Here is a 13104-nt window from a genome sequence, read left to right on the forward strand (position 1 = left end):
GGGGTCCTGAATAGCAGGATCCCAGCCAAACTAGTTCAAAAACCATCAAAACACCAGTAAAAAAGTGGAGGCAACCATGTAGTCAGAGTCCACCTTCCTACAATTAGGAATGAGCTTAAGAATGCAATGATCCTCAAAACAGAGCAGTAATGGGTAGCCATCCCTAGGGTGTGGCTTGCAATGACAAAGCAGTAGAAATCCGGCAATAAGAGAGGGAAGGCATGACACACATGTGAGGGATCAGGCATGTATGTTAAGCTTTATTGTTCAATTACTTAAAATCTTTACAATATACTATTTTTACAGAAAAACGTCCAAAGAAAAGAAAAAGAGAAGAAGTAAAAAAGAAAAAAAAGTTAAAATCTCAGGCAAACTTGCTACGAACTGTAGAGAAGTTTAAAACATTAAAAACAATTTTCAAAAAATGGCAGTAAAGTGCAAGTACATAAAACTTTGTGGAGAGTATTATTATAGTCTCTCTTGCTTGAAGCCCGTCTGGTTTTGTTTTAGTGACTCAGTTTTCTGTGACAAGGCTGCCCGGATTGCTTCTATCAATGGTGGCTTCGGATAGGAATGGAGGGAGGCTATTTGGGGTGTTTTAGCAGAAAAGCACAGGTCTGAGACTTCTCTACATCGTACTAGGGCATGAGACCTGCAGATGGGAACAACCAGCTGGTGCCGCTCGCTAGCCAGTTTAGGACAGCAGCACAGCAAGTGGAGCCAGGATTCCTGGTGATAACTGCAAAGACGACATGCTGCTAAATTGTCCTTCCGGGCCCAGGCTTGGTTAAAATCTGCGATAGGCAGTGCAAGCAGTCTCATATAGGCGATTTTTTTCCGGGCCTGGGCTGTCAGTGCTTGCTCAAAATATTGCTGTGGTTTGCCCACTGTGTAGGAGGCGTCCAGTGCAGAGAGATTGGGATGATGGTGTAAACTTTCCAGATCTCTTTCGTAGGATATTTTCTTTACCTGTGTGTTCACTGTTCTTTTCCATGCGGTTACCGGAATGTTTAAATTGTGCATGTTTTGAGCGTCTATTTCTAGCATATCTATGGCCTCTGCCAGCTGAGCCTGCCATGGAGATCGACCTTCTTCAAAGATAGTTTTAATTAGCCTTTTCAGAGAGTATTCTGGAGCTCGCAGGGTGTTGATGTAATATTTTAGAGTATCCCCTAGGCAACTGATGTCTGGACGGGTGAGACCCAGCTCCAACCTTACTCTTGCATTCCTGGCCTGTCGTGGGAGTTCTAGAACCTTCTTATAGGCCGAAATTTGATGGTTTGTCAGAAACTTAGTGAGGGCTCCGGGGAAGGCTAGGTGGGCGTAGTTCAGAGAGGGGATTAATTTTGCTTTTAAAACTTTCAGGATGGGTTCGGCAGTCGGGCTCTGTAGGCGTCTATTGAGATTTCTTAGGCTGTATATAATGCTGGCCCCCTTGCTCCTTACATGTTTCAGGTGGGCTGTATGTTTGGCTCCGTCCGATAGCCTGAGACCAAGATAGTTATAAGTTCTGCATGTACTAATTCGCAGGTTTCCTAGGCGCCAATGTGCTGTCTTCTTTCAGTGGTACTTCCCAAAGATAATTATCTTGGTCTTCTGTTGGTTCACTGATAGGTTGTTTTTTTGGTTAAACCCATCCAGAGCTTCTAAGGCCTTCTGAAGGCCTGTCCTGGTGTGGTCCATTATGACGATGTCGTCTGCGTATTGGAGGATTTGGAGTCGCTCCTTCCCCAGCCTTGGGGTCAGTAAATTTTCCCCCTCCAGAGCTTTGCCTAGATCGGCTGTGTAAAGATTAAAGAGTAGCGGGGCAAGGACGCAACCTTGTTTGAGTCCATTATTGGTTGGAACTTTAGATGTTACAGTCGTTTGACTGGTTTTGACACGGACCCAGGTCCCTTCATGGAGGGCAATTATAGCCCTTAACAGTTTTTGGGAGACGCCCCAGGAGACCAGTTTTTCCCACAGCTTCCCGCGGTCAACTCGGTCAAAGGCTGCGCTGTAATCGACAAAACGGCTAAATAAGGGTAATTGTGATGGCTGGGTCGCTAGAAGTGACAGGTGTCCCAGTGCTAAGATGTTGTCTATAGTAGAGCTTTGAGGCCTGAAGCCGTATTGGAAGAAGGGGAGGATATTGTTATCCTTAACCCAAGTTTCTAGTTCTTTCAACACAATTCTGGCATATGCCTTCGCTTCTATGTCAAAGCAGTAGAAATCCGGCAATAAGAGAGGGAAGGCATGACACACATGTGAGGGATCAGGCCTGAGTAAGAATGCTAGATTGCTAAAAAAGATGGCTGTGAAAGTCAGGAGAGTGCACAAAGGGTGAATTTGCAATGATACATTCAGCTAATATTGCCTCAGTAGGGTGAAATATTAGGTTGTAGTGAAAATGTGGTCACAGTCAGGAATAGTCGTCCCCAGAAGATTCTGCACCAGAAAGCCTATGTGCAGCCACAAACTAACATGTTTCTATTCACAATTTTTTCGTGACCCTCTGCGACACCAGAAACCATGAGGGATTTATTTCTGTTAAAGGTTGATGTAACTTCGTTTCCAGTGTGGTATTCAGATGTGAGTGTAGGAATAGGGGTTTCTTTCTCCATGGGGAAAACATTTTTCCTCTGGAGAAAAAAAAATAAAGGGAAAAATCCAAATACGAAAATAGAGTTATTTTTGCATTCATATTTTCACACTGTGGAAAACCATTTTTGCCTATACAACATATACTTTCACGTAATATTGAAATCTAGTGGGGTAATACTGTAATGAACTAAAATGTTAAAAAATAAAATTTCTTTCTTGAGCAATGATATCTTACTCTCTTAAATAATCGAAAAAAATCAATCAATCAATCAATCAATCAAGCATATGTAGAGCATGCCACTCACCCGTGAGGGTCTCAAAGCGTGAAGGGGTGGGGGTGCATGGGGGCTGCTACTGCTCGAACAGCCAGATCTTGAGGAGTATCCTGAAGGTCAGCAGGTGCTGGGTCTGTCGTAGGTGGATGGTAGGGTGTTTCATGTCAATGCGGCGAAGTGGGAGAAGGATCTGCCGCTGGTGGTCGTTCAGCGTATGCGTGGAATGGTGGCGAGGGCGAGGTCAGCGGAGCGCAGCTGGCGGTTGGGAGTGTAAAAGGTGAGTCGTTTGTTGAGGTATGTGGGTCCGACATTGTAGAGTGCTTTGTGAGCGTGGGGGAGGAGCTTGAAGGTGATCCTCTTGTTGACGGGGAGCCAGTGCAGGTCTCTCATGTGGGCAGTGATGTGGCTGTGGCAGGGGCATGCCGAGGGCGAGGCGTGCAGAGGCGTTCTGTATGCGTTGGAGTCTTTTCTGAAGTGTGGCTGTGGTTCCAGCGTGGAGGGTGTTGCCGTTGTCCTGCCTACTGGTGACGAGTGCCTCGGTGACCGTCCTTCTGGTTCCTGTGGGGATCCATCTGTAGAGCATGCGGAGGGTGTTGAAGCAGGAGGAGGAGACGGCGTTGACTTACTGGGTCATTGACAGTGATGAGTCAAGATGAACTCCAGGTTGAGTGCGTGGTCGGTGGGTGTAGGCGCAGCTCCCAGTCTGGCCGGCCACCAGGAGTCGTCCCAGGCAGAGGGGGTGGGGCTGAGGATGAGGACCTCCATTTTGTACGAGTTCAGTTTCAGGCGACTGTTCCTCATCCATTCCGCGATGGCCTTCATTCCTTCGTGGAAGTTGGTTTTGGCAGTGGCGGGGTCCTTGGGGAGGGAGAGGATCAGCTGGGTGTTGTCAGCGTATGAGACGATGTTGAGGTCGTGCGATCGGACGATGTTGGTGAGCGGGGTCATTAAGACGTTGAAAAGGGTCGGGCTGAGGAATGATCCCTGGGGTAGGCCGCAGGTGAAATTGGTGGCTTCGGATAGGAATGGAGGGAGGCGGACTCTCTGGGTTCTGTCGGTGAGGAAGGAGGTGATCCAATTCCAAGCTTTATCACAGATTCCTGCATTGTGGAGGTGTGTGCGTAGGGTGTGGTGGCAGACGGTGTCGAAGGCGCCCGAGATGTCTAGGAGAATGAGGGCCGCTGTTTCGCCGAGGTCCAGCAGGGTCCTGATGTCGTCGGTGGCGGGGATGAGGACAGTTTCGGTGCTGTGGTTGCTGCGGAATCCCGATTGTGGTGAGTCCAGGGTGTTGTTCTCTTCGAGGAAGTGTGTCAGTTGTCTGTTGACTATCTTCTTGAAGACTTTTGCTGGGAACAGGAGAAGGGAGATGGGCCGGAAATTCTTGAGGTCCTTTGGGTCTGCCTTGGGTTTCCAGCTCTCCGGGAATGTGGCAGTGTCGAAGGAGCTGTTGAAGATCTTTCGGAGTTGGGGTGCGATGATGGAGCTTGCTTTGTTGAAGATGTGGTGAGGGCAGGGGTCGGATGCTAAGCCAGAGTGGATGTTGTTCATAGTTTTGATTGTGTCTTCGTCGTTGACATGGTTCCAGGAGAGCAGGGGGCCGGTGTGGCTGGGGTTGGTGGGTCTGGGCTGTCAACGTTTGTCGGGGGGATCTGGGTGTTGAAGCTGTCGTGGATGTCCTTGGTCTTGCGGTGGAAGGTGGCAAGAGAGTCACACAGGTCTTGTGACGGGGGGATGTCGATCGTGCTGGAGCTGGGGAGTTCCCTCACGTTGTTGAAGAGCTCTTTGCTGTTGTGTGCGTTGCTGTCGATACGTTCCTTGAAGGAGGTCCTTTTGGCGGTTTGAATGAGTTGGTGGTGCCTGCGACTGGTGTTCGAGGGCCGTGTGGTTGTCTGGTGTCTGTTTGTGGCGCCACTTCCTCTCGAGTCTTCGGCAGGTCTGCTTGGATGCCTGGAGTTCGGTGGTGAACCAGATGGCCCTTCTGTCAATGCGTCTGTTTGAGGGTTTCTTGATCGGGGCGAGCGTGTTGGCGAAGTCGTTGATCTATTGCCTGAGGTTACTGACGGCTGAGTCGGTTGGTGGGGAGGGTGTCTTTGGTGCTGCTAGAGATTCAAGGTATTCTTGTGGACAATGGCGATTCCTCCTCCCAGTCTGTTGGTGCGGTCCCTGCGGGTGATCTTGTATCCGTCCGGGATGGCTATGGCAACGTCAGGTGCCAATGAGGGGTTCAGACAGGTTTCCGTCAGGAAGGCAACATCCGGGGAGGATGAGTCGAGAAGGTTCCAGAGTTCGACGGCGTGTTTGTGGACTGAGCGGGTGTTGAGTAGTAAGCATCTGAGGTGATTGTGGCCTGCCCTGGTGGGATGGTCGGGTCGCGCTGGTGTGCGCTGGTTGGTGAAGCTGCAGTTTGGGCAGGTGAAGGGTCTGTGGGTGATCTTCGGGTTGGCCTGGAAGCAGGCGGTAGATCGGCCGGCGTTGAGTGCGTGGAGGAGGTTGGCATCGTAGTGGCATCTGGTGTCGTGGCACTTGCGAGGACCAGGGGGGCTGGGCGCAGTCCAGGAGCGGACGGGCGCAGACAGGCTTTCCATTAAGAAGGGGAGGAGCAGCTGGGAGGCGGTTGGGAAGGCAAATGGGCGAGCGGGAGTGGGGGCAGGGCCACAGGGGCGAAGTGGCGGGAAAAAATAGACTGAGTGGGGAAAAAGGAAACCAGGGGGCTTACAGGAGCAAAATTAAGACAACAGAAACAAAAACCAAAATACAGCAGAGCAGGAGACGACAACACAGTGGCCCAGAAGTGCGGGCAAAATGCAAAAATGCAGCGGGGACGAGAGAGGCCACAGGTGGCTTGAACTCACGGCAGCAATGGGAGGAGGGGCACGGGCACAGTCAGGTGGAGCTAGCTGTGCGGCGTGGGGAGCGGCATGCCTTAACACAGGGTCACGGGTCGCTCTCCTCACCGCGCAGCGGCCGCCATCAAGTAGGGGAGGAAGGAGCAGCTGGGAGGCGGGGGGAAAGAGGAGAGGCTGCAGGGGACGCAGTGGCGGGAAAAAACAGACTGAGTAAGGTTAAAGGAAACCAGGGGGCTTACAGGAGCAAAATTAAGACAACAGAAACAAAAACCAAAATACAGCAGAGCGGGGAAAACAAAATACAGCAGAGCAGGAGGAGGCAATACAGTGGCCCAGAAGTGCTGGCAAAATGCAAAAATGCAGCGGGAACGAGAGCGGCCACAGGTGGCTTGAACTCGCGCAGCATGGGGAGGAAGGGCGCGGGCAGTGTCAACGTGGAGCTAGCTGTGCAGCGTGGGGAGCGACCTGCCTGAAAACAATTCTACAGACCAGCCCCCGTTCCTTCTTTTATGTGATACATAGGAAATGATCTGGCATGTAAGGCGAAAAGTCATACCAAAAAGCATGAACTAAGAGTAAAGCAACATAATGGCTATAGATATTTAGAAGAGGTGTGTGCGGCTCTGCACAGACATAGAAGCTTCAGGCGTTGGTCCATAGCAAGATCTAAGTTTATGCTGGTTCTTTGCATATTTCACATCAGTGTCTTTCAGATTTTTCTCATTCTAAAGTCAATGCCACATTGCGTGTTAGCAATCTCCCTATATATGTCAAATGTTGTTACCGATCTGAAATGTGAAGCAATCCATAAAGAGTAACTGCTAAAACATTATTCTTGAAATATCTGTAGTGAACGTGAAACTAGCGCAAGGATATTGCTTACACGCAATGGAATAAAGTCTTTAAAGAGTACAAAAAAATAAGAAAAATTGTGATGAGAAAACTGCAAGTCACAGGATGCAAACAGAACAATCAGAATACTAAAGCATCTCAGACAATTAACGTCAAATTGTATTACAATAGGTTTCCTTGCCGGACTGCCCTACAAGAGTTCAGAATGCCACGGTTCAGTATGAACAGGTGAATAGGGAAGGCTACAGGGTCTCTATGAGTGCATCGAAGGGGGTATACTGCTGTGATCGGCCTTTTGTTTCAGGGTTCTTACATGGTTTTATGTATCCAGAGTTTCAGGATGGGGGCACGGTGTGAGACACTGCATGAGCTTATAACTGGCCTTACAAAAAAGACCCACATGCTGCACCACCACCCTCAACTCATAGACCGTCCACCATAAACAGACGCAAACAAAATAAGCAACATGCCGCTCCTCACAACTTCCATATCTCCTATACAAGACTACACTACAAAAACAACACAGCTCACCAACTCACTGTCAACCACCATCTCTACCACCTACACATGCAGACCCATCAAAATACCATCTTAGCCTGCTGGACGAGGAACACGATACAGAACAGCTACACTATTGCTCTCCTCATACAGCTAATAACAGCCCTTAGGACACACCTACTACAATCCCACTAAACACTGCTCACTCTTCTACTAAACAAAGACACACTATCACCAAAACACCTTCTTTAAACTGCCTGCTAAAAAATTCTTGGTCGCTCTCTAAAACAAGTATCAGTGAAGTGAAAGTGAAGTGAAAAAATGCTTGTATAGCGCGCTACCACTCCAGGGAGTATCTTGGCGCTTAGATTCCAGAAAGACAGAAAGGGTGTAGTGAAGATGGAAGGGAACTACACCTGGCTACGCAGCGTATCCTAGGAGCCTCATGCATTCAGGGTTGGGCAGTGAGTAAATCCAAGTATCACATCTACAACCTTCTCATTGACACAAACCCAGGCATACTCTTCGTAACTGAATCATGGTTGGCAGATGATATCCTCCTGTCTTGCATGATGCCTTTCCTCTAGGCTATCAAACTATCACCCAAAATCGTATAGGCAAAAGAAGAGGTGGCCTAGCTTTTGTGGTCAGGCAAACATTAAATATCAGTAAAACTGAAAACGTCTCCATGCAAGGTTATGAGGGACTCAACCAGATGCAACCCCACTCCATCTTTCTCCTGTAACTTCCTGCTCCTTTACAGACCTCAATCTAGCAATGAAACATTCCCAAGCACACTTCTAGACACGGTGGCAACCCTTATCACACTACACTCCAACCTATGCATTCTGGGTGACCTAAGCCTTTGGTTTGACAAACCTAATATGCCCCATCCAAAAACAATAATCACTGGCCTAGACGCCCTGAACCTGCACCAGATCGTCCACAAACCCACACACATTGCTGAACACAGCCTAGATGTCATTTTTAGAAATACATAACTAGTTACCTTTCAAACAATCACTCTACTCACATGGTCATATCACCATTTGCTTGTTTTCCCAACATAAAACAACATTGACACACCTAAAACCACCTTACGTGCATCCACCTATCGACCGTGGAACAAACTAAATTTTGAACACTTAGAAACATGGCTAACATCCAGCACAGTTCTAGATACAATACATTCAGTTAAAAAAACTATATGAGTGGCTACAGGAAGCTTTTGATATCCTAATGCCACTAAAAATTATATAACAAAAAAAAGAAGAAAACGGGCACCTTGGAGGAACTCGGAGCTAAAAGAGATAAAACAACAAATTAGAAAACTGCAACGTGCCTGGCTCAAAACAAAAACCAATCAAGACACACTTCGGCTACAGAAACCTAACAGATTATACAAGTCAGCTATCAAAACAGCAAACAAAGATACTATTCAGACAGAATGCTAAATGTGCAAATAAAGAACTCTAAAAAATTCTCACTGAATTTTGCAAACCAAATTGCCTAGAAGGAGCGAATCCCATTAGTCAAGATTTCACGGACAAACTGGCAAATCATTTCACGGCCAAAGCAGACAAGTTGGACTCATATTTAAAACAAAGAAAAACTACCAGCACCGACCCTTTTCCAAACCAACAATCCAAGAATACACTAACCCAGCCACTCGATTCCTTCCAACAAATTTCACAAAATGAATTTCTGGACCTGGTCAAAGAAAGCAGGCCTGCCGGCAACCCTTCTGATCCCTGTCCACCAAAAACCTTCAAGAAAATTCTTCTCACAACCTCTGCTGCCACACCAATAAGAAGAATCATCAAAAATTCCTTAACTATGGGAATATTTTCAGAAGAGCTAAAAAAAAGTCATGCATAAGCCCATTACTAAAGAAAACAAACCTAGACCTGCTGTACCCCGACAACTACAGACCGCTTACAAATTGTCCTTTCCTGGGCAAACTGATAGAAAGAGCAGCATTTGCCCAGATGTAAAAATTAAACGAAGATAATGCCATTCTTTTAGACTTCCAAACGGGATTACGTCCAGGAAGAGCCACAGAATCTGCCCTTGTTGCCATCTGGGATGACCTTAAGAACACAGTTGACTGCAACGGCGATTCTGCGCTACTTCTATTGGATCTCTCATCTGCCTTCGACACAGTTGACCATGACACTCTGATACAAAGACTCTATGAAGCCGGTATAGAGGGGACTGCTCTTGACTGGATCACATCCTACCTTCACAACAGAACTAATGTTATCTATACTCCCCCCCTCCCACCCACCTTTCTCTTCCAAACTGTGCTTAACAAAAGCAGGTGTCCCTCAAGGCTCTATCATCTCACCCATGTTTTCAACATCTACATGAAGTCATTACTGGGCCTGATCAATCAATTTCACCTCACGTGCTGTAACTATGCAGATCGATACAAAAGGGGATGATGGACGGAGTGCTTGAACAAATCAAACACTCACCCCCAGTCAACTGATCTGGGTTTAATCCATCACCATTCTTTAGTTCACTCAGCCACCCCAGTTCAGACATGGCTATATGCAAATCAGTCTGACCCTGTGCCTTATGGGAACAGTCCAGCCCGAACTGCCAAGCCATGTCTTCCCTGGACCGGAAACAAGCATCCTGGGACCGGTTTCGGATTCATAATCCTCATCAGCCAGGCTATCTTGAATCCAGTGGCCAAGTGAACAAGGGACTCACGTCTGAGTATACCCTGCCACACTTAGGGCGAACAAAGCGATACAAAAGGGGATGATGGACGGAGCGTTTGAGCAAATCAAACACTCACCCCCAGTCAACTGTTCCCACGAGGCACAGGGTCAGACTGATTTGCATATAGCCATGTCTGAACTGGGGTGGCTGAGTGAACTAAAGAATGGTGATGGATTAAACCCAGATCAGTTGACTGGGGGTGAGTGTTTGATTTGTTCAAACGCTCCGTCCATCATCCCCTTTTGTATCGCTTTGTTCGCCCTAAGTGTGGCAGGGTATGCTCAGACGTGAGTCCCTTGTTCACTTGGCCACTGGATTCAAGATAGCCTGGCTGATGAGGATTATGAATCCGAAACCGGTCCCAGGATGCTTGTTTCCGGTCCAGGGAAGACATGGCTTGGCAGTTCGGGCTGGACTGTTCCCACGAGGCACAGGGTCAGACTGATTTGCATATAGCCATGTCTGAACTGGGGTGGCTGAGTGAACTAAAGAATGGTGATGGATTAAACCCAGATCAGTTGACTGGGGGTGAGTGTTTGATTTGTTCAAACGCTCCGTCCATCATCCCCTTTTGTAACTATGCAGATGACATGCAAATACTCTTTCAACTGGAATGCTCTAAAGACATTGGAAACTCATCAATTTTAAGTTGTCTAAGAGCAGTGGATCAATGGATAACATGGAGCCATCTCAAATTGAATGCTTCCAAAACAGAAAAACTCACATGTGGCGACTGGAAAAATTATGACCAACGCGGCACATGGCCTGATGATCTGGGAACACCGCCTAAAGTATCAAAGGAAGTAAGAAACCTCAGAATGACCCTGGACTTCAAGCTATCAATGAATGCGCAAGTGGACAAACTAGGAAGATCAAGCTTTGTCACTACAAAAACTCTGCGATTAATCTTCCCCTACCTGGGATTCCCACACAAGGTCCAGGCTACCATCTCTCTTGTTCTGTCCAGACTCGACGCCAATAGCCTCAAACATGGATCCACTTAAACTACTATGAAAAGACTACAACGGATTCCAAACTCGGCTGCCAGACTAATGTTACATATAAAACAGGTCCACATCTCCCCTGCCTTGAGAGCCCTACATTGGTTACCGTCTGCCAGAAGATCCACACTTTATTTAGCTGCTTTATATCACCCACAAAGCCATACATGGAACATCCGCTCTTCCTCACGAATAAAATCACAAAATACAATCAACAAAGGAACCTCAGCTCTAGAGTGGCACCTCACCTCAAAATCCTACCGTACAAGAAAACTACCATGGGTGGCACATCCTTCTCTGTTCAAGCAGCTAAACTATGGAACTCTTTACCCCCAAACATTAGATCCAGGGATAACCACCTTATCTTCAAAAAAACTACTCAAGAATTGGCTCTTCCCCACATAATCACCATACTCAAACATAAATATACAGCACATCCCTCTCTATATCAGCATTTATTTGGATTATAGATCTGTACCTAGATAAGTGTATTGCTTTGTATAAACATGAATCATAATTATCAGGGCTCGACAAATCCGAAAAATGGTACTAGTCCTGCAGGTCTAGTACCATGGAAAATCCCCTCGACCTGACTCCAACCCACTTGACCTCCGTCTCTGAAAACGGAGCAAAAGTGACAAGATAACAAGATTTAAAGGCATGTTTATTGCTCATTTCCTTTGTGAGCAATAAAAATGCCTTTAAATCATGTTATCTTGTCACTTTTGCTCTGTTTTTAAAGACTGAAGACAAAAGTTAGTTTGATTTCCTACTCGCCAGAAAGGGCGAGTAGGACCTAAAAATAGCTCGTCCTCATCCATTCTCCCTCGCAAATGCGAGCGGGCGAGTGGATTTGTCGAGCCCTGATTATATTTTTTAAAGATGTAAATATTCTTTAGTTCTGCTTAATAAATGTACATATTACTTAGTTACATTATTCTATGTTAAACATGTATTCATTTATTGCATAAATAAGTAAATCTTTCATCATAACTATTTATCTACAATTGCTTCACTATTGAATTACAAAGAAAACATTTAAGTACATCAACATCTGAAAGTCTGAATTTATTAAATGCAACTTTAATCTACATATATTATCTTTCTTCTACATCTACACATTCCATGTACTTATGTATCTTTATATGTATTACTTTACTTCTAATTCAGCATAATTAATGCACTACCCTATACTTCACCCTCTACCTCCACTCTGTGTCATCTCAAACCTCATTCCACTACTCTCTCACTGTATACCACTCTCAATAGATCCTGTACCTTAACTCTCTGACTCATCTCAAACCTCATTCTACTACTCTTTCCAATGCACTACCCTATTTCTCACCTTCTAACTCTCTCACTATATCATCTACCTCCACTCTCCCATTCATCCCAAACCCCAGACCACTACTATGATCCCCAAAATAACCCTTTCTATACTCTTTCCTCCACTAACCCCTCCTTGCATCTTCTCATACCTCTTTTACTATTCAGATCTCCCAAACAAGCCTTTCTGAACCCTTGCCTCTTGCTTTTTCGCCCTCCACCTCCCCTTTTCTCATCCCAAACCCCCTCCTACTGCTATGAATGCCAAAAAAAACACCGACAAAACGTTAGACCCTTCTCCTATCCCTCCACCATTCCTTTTAAAATCCAAATCACAGTCTAACGTGACCACCGCTCATATCAAATTAATTTCATATTTCCCTACACTAATTCACTATATCTTATTCTGGAGTTTAATCAATCGTAGGGACAGGAAACTAGAGGACCCAATGCCAAATCACATTACCTGCCTTCAGTGGCATGAACATTTTTCAAACCTCTACTCAGGTGAAGCTTGCCCAGAGCTCCCAATAACAGAACCTGCCCCTGAAGCTGGCGAAGAACAGGAAGTTTTTGATAGATTTGATCTTTATGAGGTCGAGCTAGCAATAAATAGCATTGCTTCTGGGAAGGCAGCAGGCCCTGATGGTCTTCCAGGGGATTTGCTTTTACACAACCCCATACCATGGGCCCAGTTCATTCTTCTTGTTATGAACCTGATAGCCAGAGGAGCTGCCGTTCCAGACTCCTGGAAAGGAGCTGAGGTAGTTCCAATTTTTAACAAGCATTTGCAATGCAATAGGTCTCGCATTTACACAAGTTTAAGCTATAAATTGTAAATGACAATGCCTTTTATTTATGTTTTAAAACGAAAACAAAAGGCATTGTTATTTGCAATGTCAATAGCTCAAACTCAGGCATAAATGCGAGACCTATTGCATTGCAAGCATTGAAAATGCATTAGGTCTCGCCTTTTATTAAGTTAAAGCCATT

The 13104-nt window shown here is 46.1% G+C and overlaps 1 protein-coding gene across 1 annotated transcript in view; it reads right to left on the bottom strand.

Moving 5' to 3' along the window:
* Positions 1-13104, bottom strand: part of SREK1IP1 (SREK1 interacting protein 1) — a 135220-nt gene that overhangs the window by 103123 nt on the left and 18993 nt on the right. The window lies entirely within an intron of this gene.

This window comes from Lissotriton helveticus, chromosome 2_1 (genome assembly GCF_964261635.1).
Source record: "Lissotriton helveticus chromosome 2_1, aLisHel1.1, whole genome shotgun sequence".
NCBI lineage: Eukaryota > Metazoa > Chordata > Amphibia > Caudata > Salamandridae > Lissotriton > Lissotriton helveticus.